We start from the raw sequence: 12,209 nt of genomic DNA, 5'->3' as shown, positions 1-12,209 counted from the left end.
CCAGCCAGGCTCCCCTCCTCACCCCCTCCGCCCAGCCCCTCCCTGTCTGCACCTGAGACCTCAACCCAGCCCCCTTCTGCAGCCACCTACCCTGCCCCTTCCCCATCTGCACCCGGAGTCCCAACCCAGCTCCTCTCCACAGCCCCCAGCCTGTACCATTGCCCCCCATCTGTACCCTGACCCCACCTCGGCCTTCCTTCGCAGCCCGGCCCAGGACCCCAACCTGTTCCCCCGCTTTCCCCGCAAAGCCCTCCCTATCTGCTCCCGGGACACCAACTGGCCCCCTCCTCACCCGCTCCACCCAGTCCCCTCCCAGTCTGCACCCAGGACCCCAGTCTCGCCCCACCCCCTCCCCATCTATCTCCCGCCCCTTCTCATCCCCTTTCCACCCCTTTCCCATCCGCCGCTTGGGATCCCAGCCCGATCCCCACCCAGCACTGCAGCCCCGCCCAGCCCCTCCTGGGACCCCCGCGGCCCCGCCCCGCGCCCGCCCCTGGGCCCACTTTCAGAAAGACTTCCTGGAGCCTCCTGCCCGACCCGCTGAGGCTTGGCGGCTCCTCCTGCCACCCCCTCACGCCATCATGTGAGCCAGGCTGGCCTCCCGGCCGCGCACAGAGCCGGCTGCAGCTCGTTAGCTGTCAGGGCCAGGGTTGGGACGGCCCGGGCACTTTGTTATTGGAAACTGGGCTCACCCCGCCGCGCGAGGTGGGTCCCCGGCGCTGGCGCAGCGTCTTCCGCGGGAGCTGCCCTTGCCACCTGGAACTGCTTTCTCGCTCACCGCCTCCCCTCCCCCTCCCGCTGCGTAAAGCAATTGTTCTGGAGGCTGAACGGACCTGGGATTCTCTTCCCGCACACCTGGGGCTTGCCAGAGCCAACCCTCCTGGAGAGGGAGGCGCTGGGGCTCAGGGAACGGCAACCCCATTCTTCCATTTTCTCAGGCCAAACGCTCTGGGGTCATCTGGGAAGCTCACGTTCTCTAGCACCCAGCTCTGCAGCCGTCCGGAATCCCTCTTCTCCCATCACCTAAGCACCCCAGCCCAGCCCTTTCCAGCTTTGTGTCAGAGGCTGTTGTTTCTCTGCTTACAACCTCCCAATCTACCCCATCGAAGAATAGAATTCAAAGTCCTGCTGTGGCTGGTATCTCCCGCTTGCTCTTCCACACTGGTCTCTGTGCTGGGGAAGCTCATTCCCACCCCAGGGCCTTTGCACCAGCTGTTCCCTCCGCCAGGGATGCTCTTCTTCCACAAGTCTGTATCGCTCCCTCCTTCACTTCCCTCGGGTCTCTTCCAAAATGTTACCTTAACCAAGAGGACTTCCCTGCATCCCCCCATCTAAATACCACTCCCACCCCATAATCACTCCCTCCAACCGCCTACAAAGCTATGTGTTCCTCCCATGCACTTCTAGCCACCTCTACTTAATATACAGTCATTCATTCTTGTGAACAGGTGTTCATGCTCGTCGTCCCCGGACTTACACATAAGCAAACTCCGCAAGTGGGATAAACGTATTCCCCGCGGGATCCCAGGGCCTCCAAAGTGCCTGGTGTACACAATTCCACAAATACTCCATGAATGAATGAATGAATGAATGAATGAATGAATGAATGAGGCAGGACAGGGCTGTTCAAAGAGCTTCCCTTTGGAGTCCAAGACTTGCTTTGAAACTTCTAGTAGTGCAACCTGCATGAGTTACTTGGATTGTCCACATTTGAATCCACCCCACTGGACAGTAATCTGGAGAGGTGTGCTGTGAGGGAAGGGTGGTCTGTAGATGCTGGCTCTTCCCTCCCCTCCTTGGCACCCCCACCGCAAGGTCACCCAGCACTTTGCAGCAAGAGGTCCAGTGGGGGAAAAGGGCAAAGGTGGTGAGGCACCAGCCATGAACTCTAGCCTGAGTTTCTCTGCCTCCGTGTTTTGCCAAGTGCAGCGCTGGGCAGTCAGATGGAGGTGGAGCCCCGGCCAGTCTTGTGGGCTGTGGATGTTTGTGAAAAGAAACATCAGCCCATGGATTTCTGGCTGGGAGTGAACAGTGTTCTGCCCGCCCCGAGTCAGCTTTTGTGACAGTTTCCCTGGAGGGTTTTCTGAGTGGTCCCAGAACCAAAAAGTTTCGCAAGAATCACACCCAGGGATGAGGTGGAGACTGCTCAGTTGTCACGTACTGGCTCTTGGCAGGGCGTGTTTTTAGCGTTTGAAGGAGTGTCCTCAGGAACATGAGGTGCTCGTCGCAGGGGAAGACGTGCCTGTCTCAGCAACTGGGAAGGAGGAAATCAAAGAAGGGTAGAAATCAAATCAGAGCTGGTGTTTGTGGGGTTGGGGCATTTTACATGAAGACCTCTTGGGTAAAGAGACCCTTGAGCAGAACCTATGAGAAGGTGGCCAGGTGTGGTACCTCACTCCTGTAATCCCAGCACTTTGGGAGGCTAAGGCAGGAGGATCACTTGAAGCCAGGAGTTCAAGACCAACCTGGACAACAATGTGAGACCCCCATCTCTACAAATAATAATAATCATAATAATTTTTTAAAAAGAAGAGAGGGTGCCCTACAAGGAGAGGGATACTTGGGAAAAGAGAACAGAGAGAAGCCGGTGCAAAGGCCCTGAGGTAGAGGGGAGCCAGTGCTTCTGTAGGGCCGAGACCTAGGAGGGAGGAGCTGAGACGAGGGATGGGGCAGACCAGGAAGGGCCTGCGATTCCAGTAAACACTAGATTCCAGTCTGTGAGATGGGCAGCCATCAGTAGTCATGAGCAGGGTAACGTGGTCTGACACATTCTAGAAGGATCTCTGCCTGCTCTGTTGAGAACAGACTGAGGCAGGGGCCCTGGGGCAAAGGTAGGAGCTGGGTGACCTGTTGGGACCAGGTGAGGGATCCACCTGTGCTCCAGGTGAGGGGCACTGAGGCAGGGCCCTGAGGAGCAGTCGTGGAGGCGGCGAGAAGTGGTGAGAAGCTTCTGGATTTCAGAGGTCAGGCTGACAGGGTGCGTGGTGGAGTGGGCATACGGTGAAAGAAAATGCTTAATGCGGGAGAGTGAAGAGGCTTCAGAGGTTAAAAAGAGCTGGGCATCTGAAAACACGGAATGGTGTGGAGGGGACACAGCTTCTGTCGCTTCCAGCCTCGGGAGCCTGGGGCTGGGCCTTGCTTGGCCTCCTCCATCGAATGAGGATAATGCAGCCGCCCATTTGTGTTAGTTTCCTGTCAATGGCACAACAAATGACCACGAGCTGCTTGGTCCAAAACACCAGAGCTGCTCTCACAGTTCCAGTTCTGGGTACCAGAGGTCCGAACTCCAGGTGTCAGCAGGACCCCACTCCCTCCCGGACTCTAGGGAAGGATCCTTCCTTGTCTCTTTCAGCTCCTGGTGGCTCTTGGCAGCTCCTGGCATCGCATGGCTTGTGGCCGCCCCACTGCAGTCTCTGCTTCCGTCTTCACACAGCCTTCCTCTCCTCTGTGTATGTCTCTGTTCTGTCTCTCATGAGGACACTAGTCCTTAGATTCAGAGCCCACCCTAACCCAGGGTGATCTCACTTTGAGATCCCCAACTCAATTACAGCTACTCAGTTACAAAGACCCTTTTTCTGCATAAGGTCACATTCACAGGTACCGAGGGTTAGGACTTGGACTCAGCTTCTCAGGGGACACTAATCAGCCGACCGTACCACCCCCAGGCAGCCAAGAGGACTCAGTCTAAGAGCCCAGAGCAGGACCCAGCCTGTAGTAAACACAGATTGTTCACTGTGGTGGCGGTGAGTGCTTGCCACAGTCCCACCCCACCCACTTGGAGACCAAGGGTCTTCCAGGCATACCCCGCACCCCTCACAGCAACCAGCCCTGGGCACTGTGCTGACCCGTGCTCAGAACAGCTTCTGTCCTCACCTGTCCTCCCACCTGAGCCCCATCAGAGCCCCGGTGTCCTCGCAGAGGGGCAAGGAGCATCTCTGTCACGCCTTTCAATAACCACTTGGTCATCAAGACCGTAGGATGACCGCACCTTTCCCTCGTTCCCCGGGAGGTGGACACCTTTCTGTCCAGTCCTTGGCACATGACATCTGCTCACTGTACCTGTGCACTGAATGGACATGTTGTTTCGTGGGGTCACTTTGCTCCCGCAGGTGAAGTCAGCGGCAAAGGGCACAGGTTGCTTAAGTTGAGGTTCCGGCTCTACCGCTTACCACTTGGAATTACATAACCCCTTCGTGTATCAGTTTTCTCCAGTATGAGCCCTTCTAGAGCTGACAGAGGACTAGACGCCCCACGGCACCCATGCGAGGCGGCGTGGCCAGCTAGTGAGCCCCGCGTGCATGTCAGAGCTGCTGTCATTCCTGTGCCTCCCAAGCGGGCGGGTTCCAGGCTGGACGCCCGCCTGGAGGAAGTCTCTGCCCTGCTCCAGGTTGCGGTCAGGGCCTTGTGGGAGGGCAACACCGCGGGCTGATCTAATTTGAGGAGCTTCATCACAATCTTCCCCAACAGCTGAGCCAGCGGTAGCCAAAACATTCTCGGCAGGCCAAAACAGGGGCCTGGAGCCAGGGAGTCTGTTTCGCAGGGCTACGTGGGAGAGACCTGTCTAGGCTTCAGCAGCTCAGCAGTGCAGGAACAGGAAGGACACATAAGGACCTAGCCGAAGTCCCTGAAAGGCCCAGTGGCTTCTGTCACCTCTGACCTCCTGGGGTCGGCTGTGGGGCACCTGTAACAAACCTAGGGCTACCCCAATAAATAGTAGCTGTTACTATTTTTATCAGCACAGCAACAGAAATAGATCCCCCTTGCTGATGGAAGATCTAGAACCCTGTTGGGGTAACGGTTGCCTGGAAGATCCCCTTCTGAAGCTCTGTGTCTGTCTCCTCCCCTAGAAACAGCCTTGAGTGGGGCAAAATCACAGAATCGTGCGATCTCTCTGTCCCCTGACAGCATGCGGACTGGATTGTGTAGAGTCTGGAAAACAGGCCTCCCAGAAAAAAAAGGTGGAAAGGATTAGAAAGTCTGGGAAGGAGATACTGGAAGCCAGTACCTGATCACTGTGGATCAGTTTGGATCAGTGTGATCAGAGTGGATCTGCACTGGAAGCAGAAGGGCTGGTAGGCTTGTTGTGTGTGCCCAGGTGACAGGCCAGCACTGTCAATGGGTGACAGCTAGAGGGATCCCACTGGGGTCCATTCGGAGAAAGCAGGCTTCCTTCCAGGCCTGTGCTGGAGAGGGACAGACTGAGGATTCAGTCACATTCCAACTATTTTTTTTTTTTTTAGCAACAGAGTCTTTGTAGAAATGACTATTCTAGGCCAGGCGCAGTGGCTCACGCCTGTAATCCCAGCACTTTGGGAGGCTGAGGCAGGTGGATCGCCTGAGGTCAGGAGTTCGAGACCAGCTTGACCAACATGGCGAAACCCCGTCTCTACTAAAAATACAAAATTAGCCGGGTGTGGTTGTGGGCACCTGTAATCCCTGCTATTCGGGAGGCTGAGGCAGGAGAATCACTCGAACCTGGGAGGTGAAGGTTTCAGTGAGCCAAGATGGTGCCATTGCCCTCTAGTCTGGGCAATAAGAGTGAAACATCATCTCAAAGAAAATGAAATGACTATTCTAGAAACCTAAAGTGTCTCCACTCTGGATGACTGGGGCAGGAGTGAGGAGAGGCCTGGGATGGTGTCTGCCTGCTCCCCACCCTACCCTCAGCACCTCCAGAGGCTCCTCACTAGGACCCCCAGGGTTCCTTGGGGCTCTGCTTGAAGACCTTTCCTCCCTAAGAAATCCCTCCACAGCTTGCTCTGCAGGTGAACAGTTTTGATGACTGGTCTCTAGCTTCTCAGGCTTGGGGGCATAGACAAAGGAGAGCCTTCTAAGTAAGGTGGAAGGATGGAACCAAGAGATAGCAAGATTCTGTGGTTTCGCCCCAGTCAAGGCTGTGCCTAGGGCAGGCAAGACGGAGAGCCCCAGATGGGGTCTTCCGGGCAACCGTTTCCCCTTCAGGGTATGTGGATCTTCTACTGCAAAGGGGGATCTATTTCTGTTGCTGTGCTAATAATAATAATAACAACAATAATAAAAATGACAGCTAGCTTTTTAAAAAACAGAGACAGCGTCTTGCCATGTTGCCCAGGCTGATCTTGAACTCCTGGCCTCAAGCGATTCCCCCACCTCGGCCTCCCAAAGTGCTGGGAATATAGGGGTGAGTCACCATATCCAGCCCACAGCTGGCATTTATTGTGCCCTTTCTTAATCTTCCCAACTACTCTTCAGAGTTGGTGTTTTAGACTGGGAGCAGTGGCTCACACCTGTGATTCACCATGTTGGTGAATTATGGAGAAACCCCATCTCTACTAAAAATACAAAAATCAGCTGCGTGTGGTGGCGCACATCTGTAATCCCAGCTACTTGGGAGGCTGAGGCAGGAGAATCACTCAACCCAGGAAGCAGAGGAGGCAGTGAGCTGAGACTGTGCCACTGCACTCCAGCCTAGGCCACAGAGCGAGACTCCATCTATAGAAAGAAGAAAAAAAAGAAAAAAGAAAAGAGTGGGTGTTTTAAACCTTAATTCATAGAGGTTAAGTTCGTGTAATTCATAACTATTAAAGAATTGAACCCAGGCAGTCTGGCTCCGGAGCCCATGTTCTAAGCTGTTCTACTCAAGATAGAGTCTCTCCTTTTGGAAATAGACAGGGTTGTGAAAGGGGGAAATTCCAGTGGTAACCTATGCCACGCTCACACTCATCCTCTGCTATCTAGCACCCCTCTCTAACCCTAATGTCTTACAAGCTGGATGTTGCTTGCCTGCTCATTCTCATCTGACCACAGGGATGGATTTTTATTAACAGACTCCTGCTGGAGGGGCCAGGAGCAGAAAGCTGTGCACGCTCCACACTGACCTTCCCACCCCACCGCCCAGCCTGCTGTGGTTTAGGATCTCTGGTGGGTATTTTCTTTCCCTCTGAGAAGCCAAGTCAGCACCGATCCAGCTCCACAACATCGGGCCCATGGGACATGAGCCGGCCTGCCAAAGACCTGCCCAGGGTCTCAGATCTTTCCGGGGCTGCCAATTATAAACAGATGCTCCTCCTGGGACCCACCCAGAGACCACCCGGCTCATGTCGCCAGTGGGAGGGTGCGCTGCAGCTGAACTCCAGGAATGAAAGCCAAGTCCAGCATTAGCGCAAGCCCCTCTGGGCTAGGAAGGCAAGGCTGGGTAGAGAAGAGGTACTCAGTATCCTCTGATCCAGGGCCTCCGGGGGCTGGTATTTTGTGATGATGTTAGCTGAGCTTTTACTCTTGTGCCGGCCCATGCTGGATGCTGGGGTTACGCGATGAGTAAGATTCCCCTGGAGGACCTTGCACGCTCACGGGAGAGGCAGGGCTGTTCACCAGTCAGCATGCTCACATCTATGCACTAATGGAGGTTGAACAAACACTAGTGTTAGCAGTGAGGAATGGGTATCCTGAGTCAGGCTGATCTCCTGTTATGAGCTGCATGACCCTGGGTGAGTCACTGTCTGTCTGAGGCTTGCCTATTAAATGGAGAAGGTAAACATACCCACCACAAGGGATTGTGAGGATTAAAGAAGAAAACATATCCATGTACTCAGCACCGTGTCTGACCCATGGCAACTGCTCAACAGATTTGGCCATTGTATAGTGGTGGCGCTGTTGTTGTTGTGAGGAGGCTGGAAAGAGCAGCCAGGGGGGCTTCAGGACTGAGGGAGCATTCAAGCAGGGTTTTGCAGGTTGAATAGGAGTCCATAAGTAGCCTTGGCATTAGAAACAGAGAAAAACAGCCCGGGCAGGGCACCAGGTAGGGACACAGGAGAACTCTGAATTTGAGAGATTTAGTCCCTGTCCTCTAAGTGACAGGATATAGACCCCCAATGGCCGTGACAGCACATGCAGGGCCAAAAGCACTGTGTAATGAGCGAGTGGAAACTGGGAGCTGTGGATCCCCTGGCAGGCTCCCTCCCTCAGTCACTCAACAATGGGAAGAGAGATGTGAATAGACAGTCACTTCACAATGGATGAGGGCCCCTGAAGGGCACTGCTCAGGGGCTGGGGGACAAGGGGTTGGACCCACAGGATTGAGTGAAGTTACCTGTGTGTTAAGAATCTATTTGGGGAATGATCCATGGGGAAGCTTTTACTCCACCCTCTGTTGTTTTTTGTTTTGGTTTGGGTTTTGGTTTTTGTTTTTTTTGAGACTGGGTCTCTCTCTGTCATCCAGGCTGGAGTGCAGTGGCGCAATCTTGGCTCGCTGCAGCCTCCGTCCCCTGGACTCAAGTGATACTCCCACCTCAGCCTCCGGAGCCACCACACCCAGCCCCACCTTCTATTTTTAAGATCATAAATAACAATACTTGTTCTTTAGAAGTATTTTTTGCTTATACAAATATAAAGAAGCAAACGACAGTCAGCTGTGATCCTGCCCGAGACACCCATCTCTGTGTAGCCTGTTGACTTCCATTGACCTGGTGGCTTACTCCTGTAATCTCAGCACTTTGGGAGGCCAAGGTAGGAGAATCGCTTGAGCCCCAGGAGTTTGAGACCAGCCTGGGAAGCATGGCAAAACCCCATCTCTACAAAAAATATAAAAATTAGCCGGGAGTAGTTGCTTGCACCTCTGATCCCAGCTACTTGGGAGGCTGAGGTAGGAAGATCACCAGGAAATGGAGGCTGCAGTGAGTCATGATTGTGCCACTGCACTCCGGCCTGGGCCTGTCTCAAAAAGAAAGAAGTTTAGAGTTGAGATTATCTTATTCAAATAGTGCTGTACCCCTTTTGTCCCAACATTAGACTTCTGAGCAGGTTTTTCTTTTTCTTTTTTTTTTTTTTTTGAGACAGAGCCTTGCTCTGTCACCCAGGCTGGATCTCAGTGGCGCAATCTCGGCTCACTGCAAGCTCTGCCTCCCGGGTTCACACCATTCTCCTGCCTCAGCCTCCTGAGTAGCTGGAACTACAAGCGCCTGCCCCCACGCCCGGCAAATTTTTTGTATTTTTAGTAGAGATGGGGTTTCACCATGGTCTCGATCTGAACTTGTGATCCGCCCGCCTCGGCCTCCCAAAGTGCTGGGAGTACAGGCATGAGCCACTGCACCCGGCTGACTCCTGAGCATCTTTCCATGTCGTGACACTTATCATTTTAAAGTCTGCAGAAGAGGGTGTATCAGAGGCAGTGCTATGATTTTCTCAGCTTTTCCTCCCCATGGGAAATACCAACAGAGAGTGGGTACTAAGCAGTTACTGGGTGCCAGCTTCTGCCAGCTTAATCCCCACAGGACCCCTTGAAGAGAGGAGATGTGCTTCTTACAGGACAGTGAGTGGTGGTGCGATCCCCACAGCCTTTGGAGCCAGACATGACCTTGGTTCAAATCCCAGCTCCAGGCCGGGCGCGGTGGCTCAAGCCTGTAATCCCAGCACTTTGGGAGGCCGAGGCGGGTGGATCACGAGGTCAGGAGATCGAGACTATCCTGGCTAACATGGTGAAACCCCGTCTCTACTAAAAATACAAAAAACTAGCCGGGCGTGGTGGCGGGCGCCTGTAGTTTCAGCTACTCGGGAGGCTGAGGCGGGAGAATGGCGTGAACCCGGGAGGCGGAGCTTGCAGTGAGCCGAGATCACGCCACTGCACTCCAGCCTGGGAGACACAGCGAGACTCCGTCTCAAAAAAAGAAAAAAAAACAAAACACAAATCCCAGCTCCATTATTCAGTTGCTGTGTGACCTCAGACAAGTTGCTTAGCCTCTCTGAACTACAATTTCCTTAGCTTTAAAATGGGTATGATATGGCTACCTTTGTCAATTCCCCGATGCAAATGAGGTTTTCTTGTTTATTCTTTATCCCACTTACTGTCATTTGTGACTGACTGTTTTCTGATTCCTTCTCTGTCTTCCCCCACTGGAATGTGGGTTTCTTGAAGCAGGATCACATCTGCTTCATTCTCTGTTGGATCACCACCCCAGCCCATAGCCGGCTCTCCGTGTGGTCCTGGATGGACGGGGCTGTTGTGGACATTGGAGGAGACAAAGCAGGAGAAGGCCGGCTGGGTGGGGGTGAACGTGGGGCGCGGGGATGCATATGAGAAGAGTGGAATCCTCAAAGCTCAGACAACCCCAGTGTCTGGGGGCTTAGGGGTGCCTCTGCAAAGGTCTGAGGCTTTGGGTTCAAATCCTGTTTCACAGCGGGTGGCATGGGGTGAGTTACTTAACTCCTTTGTGCCACGATTTTCTCCACTGTGACCACGGATAATGACAGTCTTCAGTGCAGAGGGCCGCTGAGGAGTCTGTCCGGCTATAGCTGTCATGAGAGCTGCTCTGGGCGAGGGCAGGACAGCCCGGCACCCCAGAGGACAGAGGTCTTTCTCCCCTTCCCACCTCCCGCTACCAGTCACTAGGAGGGAGAAGGGGACAGAAGCTCGTCATTTGCCCCAGAGGGGAGGGAAGAGGAGGGGAGGCCAGGAGGTGTGGAGTCACCCTTATTCTATAAACCCTACTTAAGAGTGAATTCCAGGCCTCTGGCCTTCCCAGCTGCTGCCCGTCCCGAGTTCACTAAGAGGCAGCTGCATTGGTTCCAAGGGCGCAGAAATCAGTCCCCTCTGCAGGCTCCCACCCCACACACCCTCAGACGCCCACCTCCGCCCGCCCAGTCCTCACACTCATGCTGGCCCTGGGCGGGACCCTTGTCCTGTCAGCTGCGCGGGTCACCTCCAGGGAACCCTGGCAGGATCCACCTGGGCGCGCCTGCAGAGCGGTGTCTGCCAGTTACCTGGTCAGTGACGCAGATTCCCCAGAAGGGTCAGGGTAGGAAGCTGGAGGGGGAAGAGGAGCCAGGAAGGGACAGTGGCCAGGGCAGCTCCACGGGGCAGCACCTACCAGGGAAAGGGGCCCATTCCCCCCACTCAGCTCGCTCAGGCGCCAGCCCAGCACTTCAGAGACGCTCCCATTTCCTAAGATGGAAGGTGCCCAGCTCCGCCTCCCTGCGGCTCCCAGCATCCACCAAGGACCTGAGGAAACACAACAGCACATGGCTACACACACACACACGCACATTACACACACTCGTACACAGACACACACACATGCACTCACACAGACATACACAGAGAGACACACACAGACACAGAGACACACACAGAGGTACACAGACACACACTCGCACACAGACACACACACACATGCACTCACACAGACATACACACACAGACACACACTCGCACACAGACACACACAGAGACACACACAGTCACACACAGAAACACACACACTCACAGAGAGACACACAGACACAAGGAGACACAGAGACACACACAGAGACACACACATTCGCACACAGACACACATGCATTCACACAGAGAGACACGCACACTCGCACACACACACACAGAGACACACAAAGACACACAGAGACATATACACAGACACATACACTCACACAGAGAAACACCCGCAGACACACTCACAGAGACACACACAGAGACACACAGACACACACTCTCGCACACAGACACATACACTCACACAGAGAGACACACACAGACACACTCACAGAGACACACACTCAGACACATAGAGACACACACACACTCGCACACAGACACATACACTCACACAGAGAAACACGCACAGACACACTCACAGAGACACACACAGACACACACAGAAACATACACTCAGACACCCACAGACACACATTCACTGAGACACAGAGACACACACACACTCCCGCACACAGAGACACGCAGACACATACATTCACACAGAGAGACACCCACAGACATACACACACACTCACAGAGACACACTCAGACACACAGAGACACAGACACACACTCAGACGCACACAGACACATACACTCATACAGAGAGACACCCACAGACACACGGAGAGACACACAGACACACTCACAGATACACTCCTAGAGGCCCACACAGACACACACAGAGACATACTACAGAAACCCACTTACAAAAACACACAGAGCCTGGCTCAGCGATGCTCAGCAGGGCATGCGCACAGCAGCCAGAGCCTCACCTCTGTCTGAGACCGAAGCCTTGCCCCGTGAAAGCTGCTCCTCACCCAAGGCCCAGCCAGGACGGTGCTGATGCTCTGGGGCACCCAGGTTTCCCTGACTCTTGGCCCAGGTGGACTTGACTGGAAGGTTCTGGGGCCCTAAATGGCTTAGCCAAGGGGATGGGTGGTCTCTCCTCTTAGAGACGTTAAACCACCTCCCTTCCCCGTC

General features: G+C 54.3%; 1 protein-coding gene across 5 annotated transcripts in view; it reads left to right on the top strand.

Moving 5' to 3' along the window:
* DHRS3 (dehydrogenase/reductase 3) overlaps positions 1-12,209 on the top strand; it is a 54,756-nt gene that overhangs the window by 25,120 nt on the left and 17,427 nt on the right. The gene's annotated exons all lie outside the window — the stretch shown is intronic.

Source organism: Theropithecus gelada, chromosome 1 (assembly GCF_003255815.1).
Source record: "Theropithecus gelada isolate Dixy chromosome 1, Tgel_1.0, whole genome shotgun sequence".
Classification (NCBI taxonomy): Eukaryota; Metazoa; Chordata; class Mammalia; order Primates; family Cercopithecidae; genus Theropithecus; species Theropithecus gelada.
This window is presented reverse-complemented; position numbering and strand designations above follow the sequence as displayed.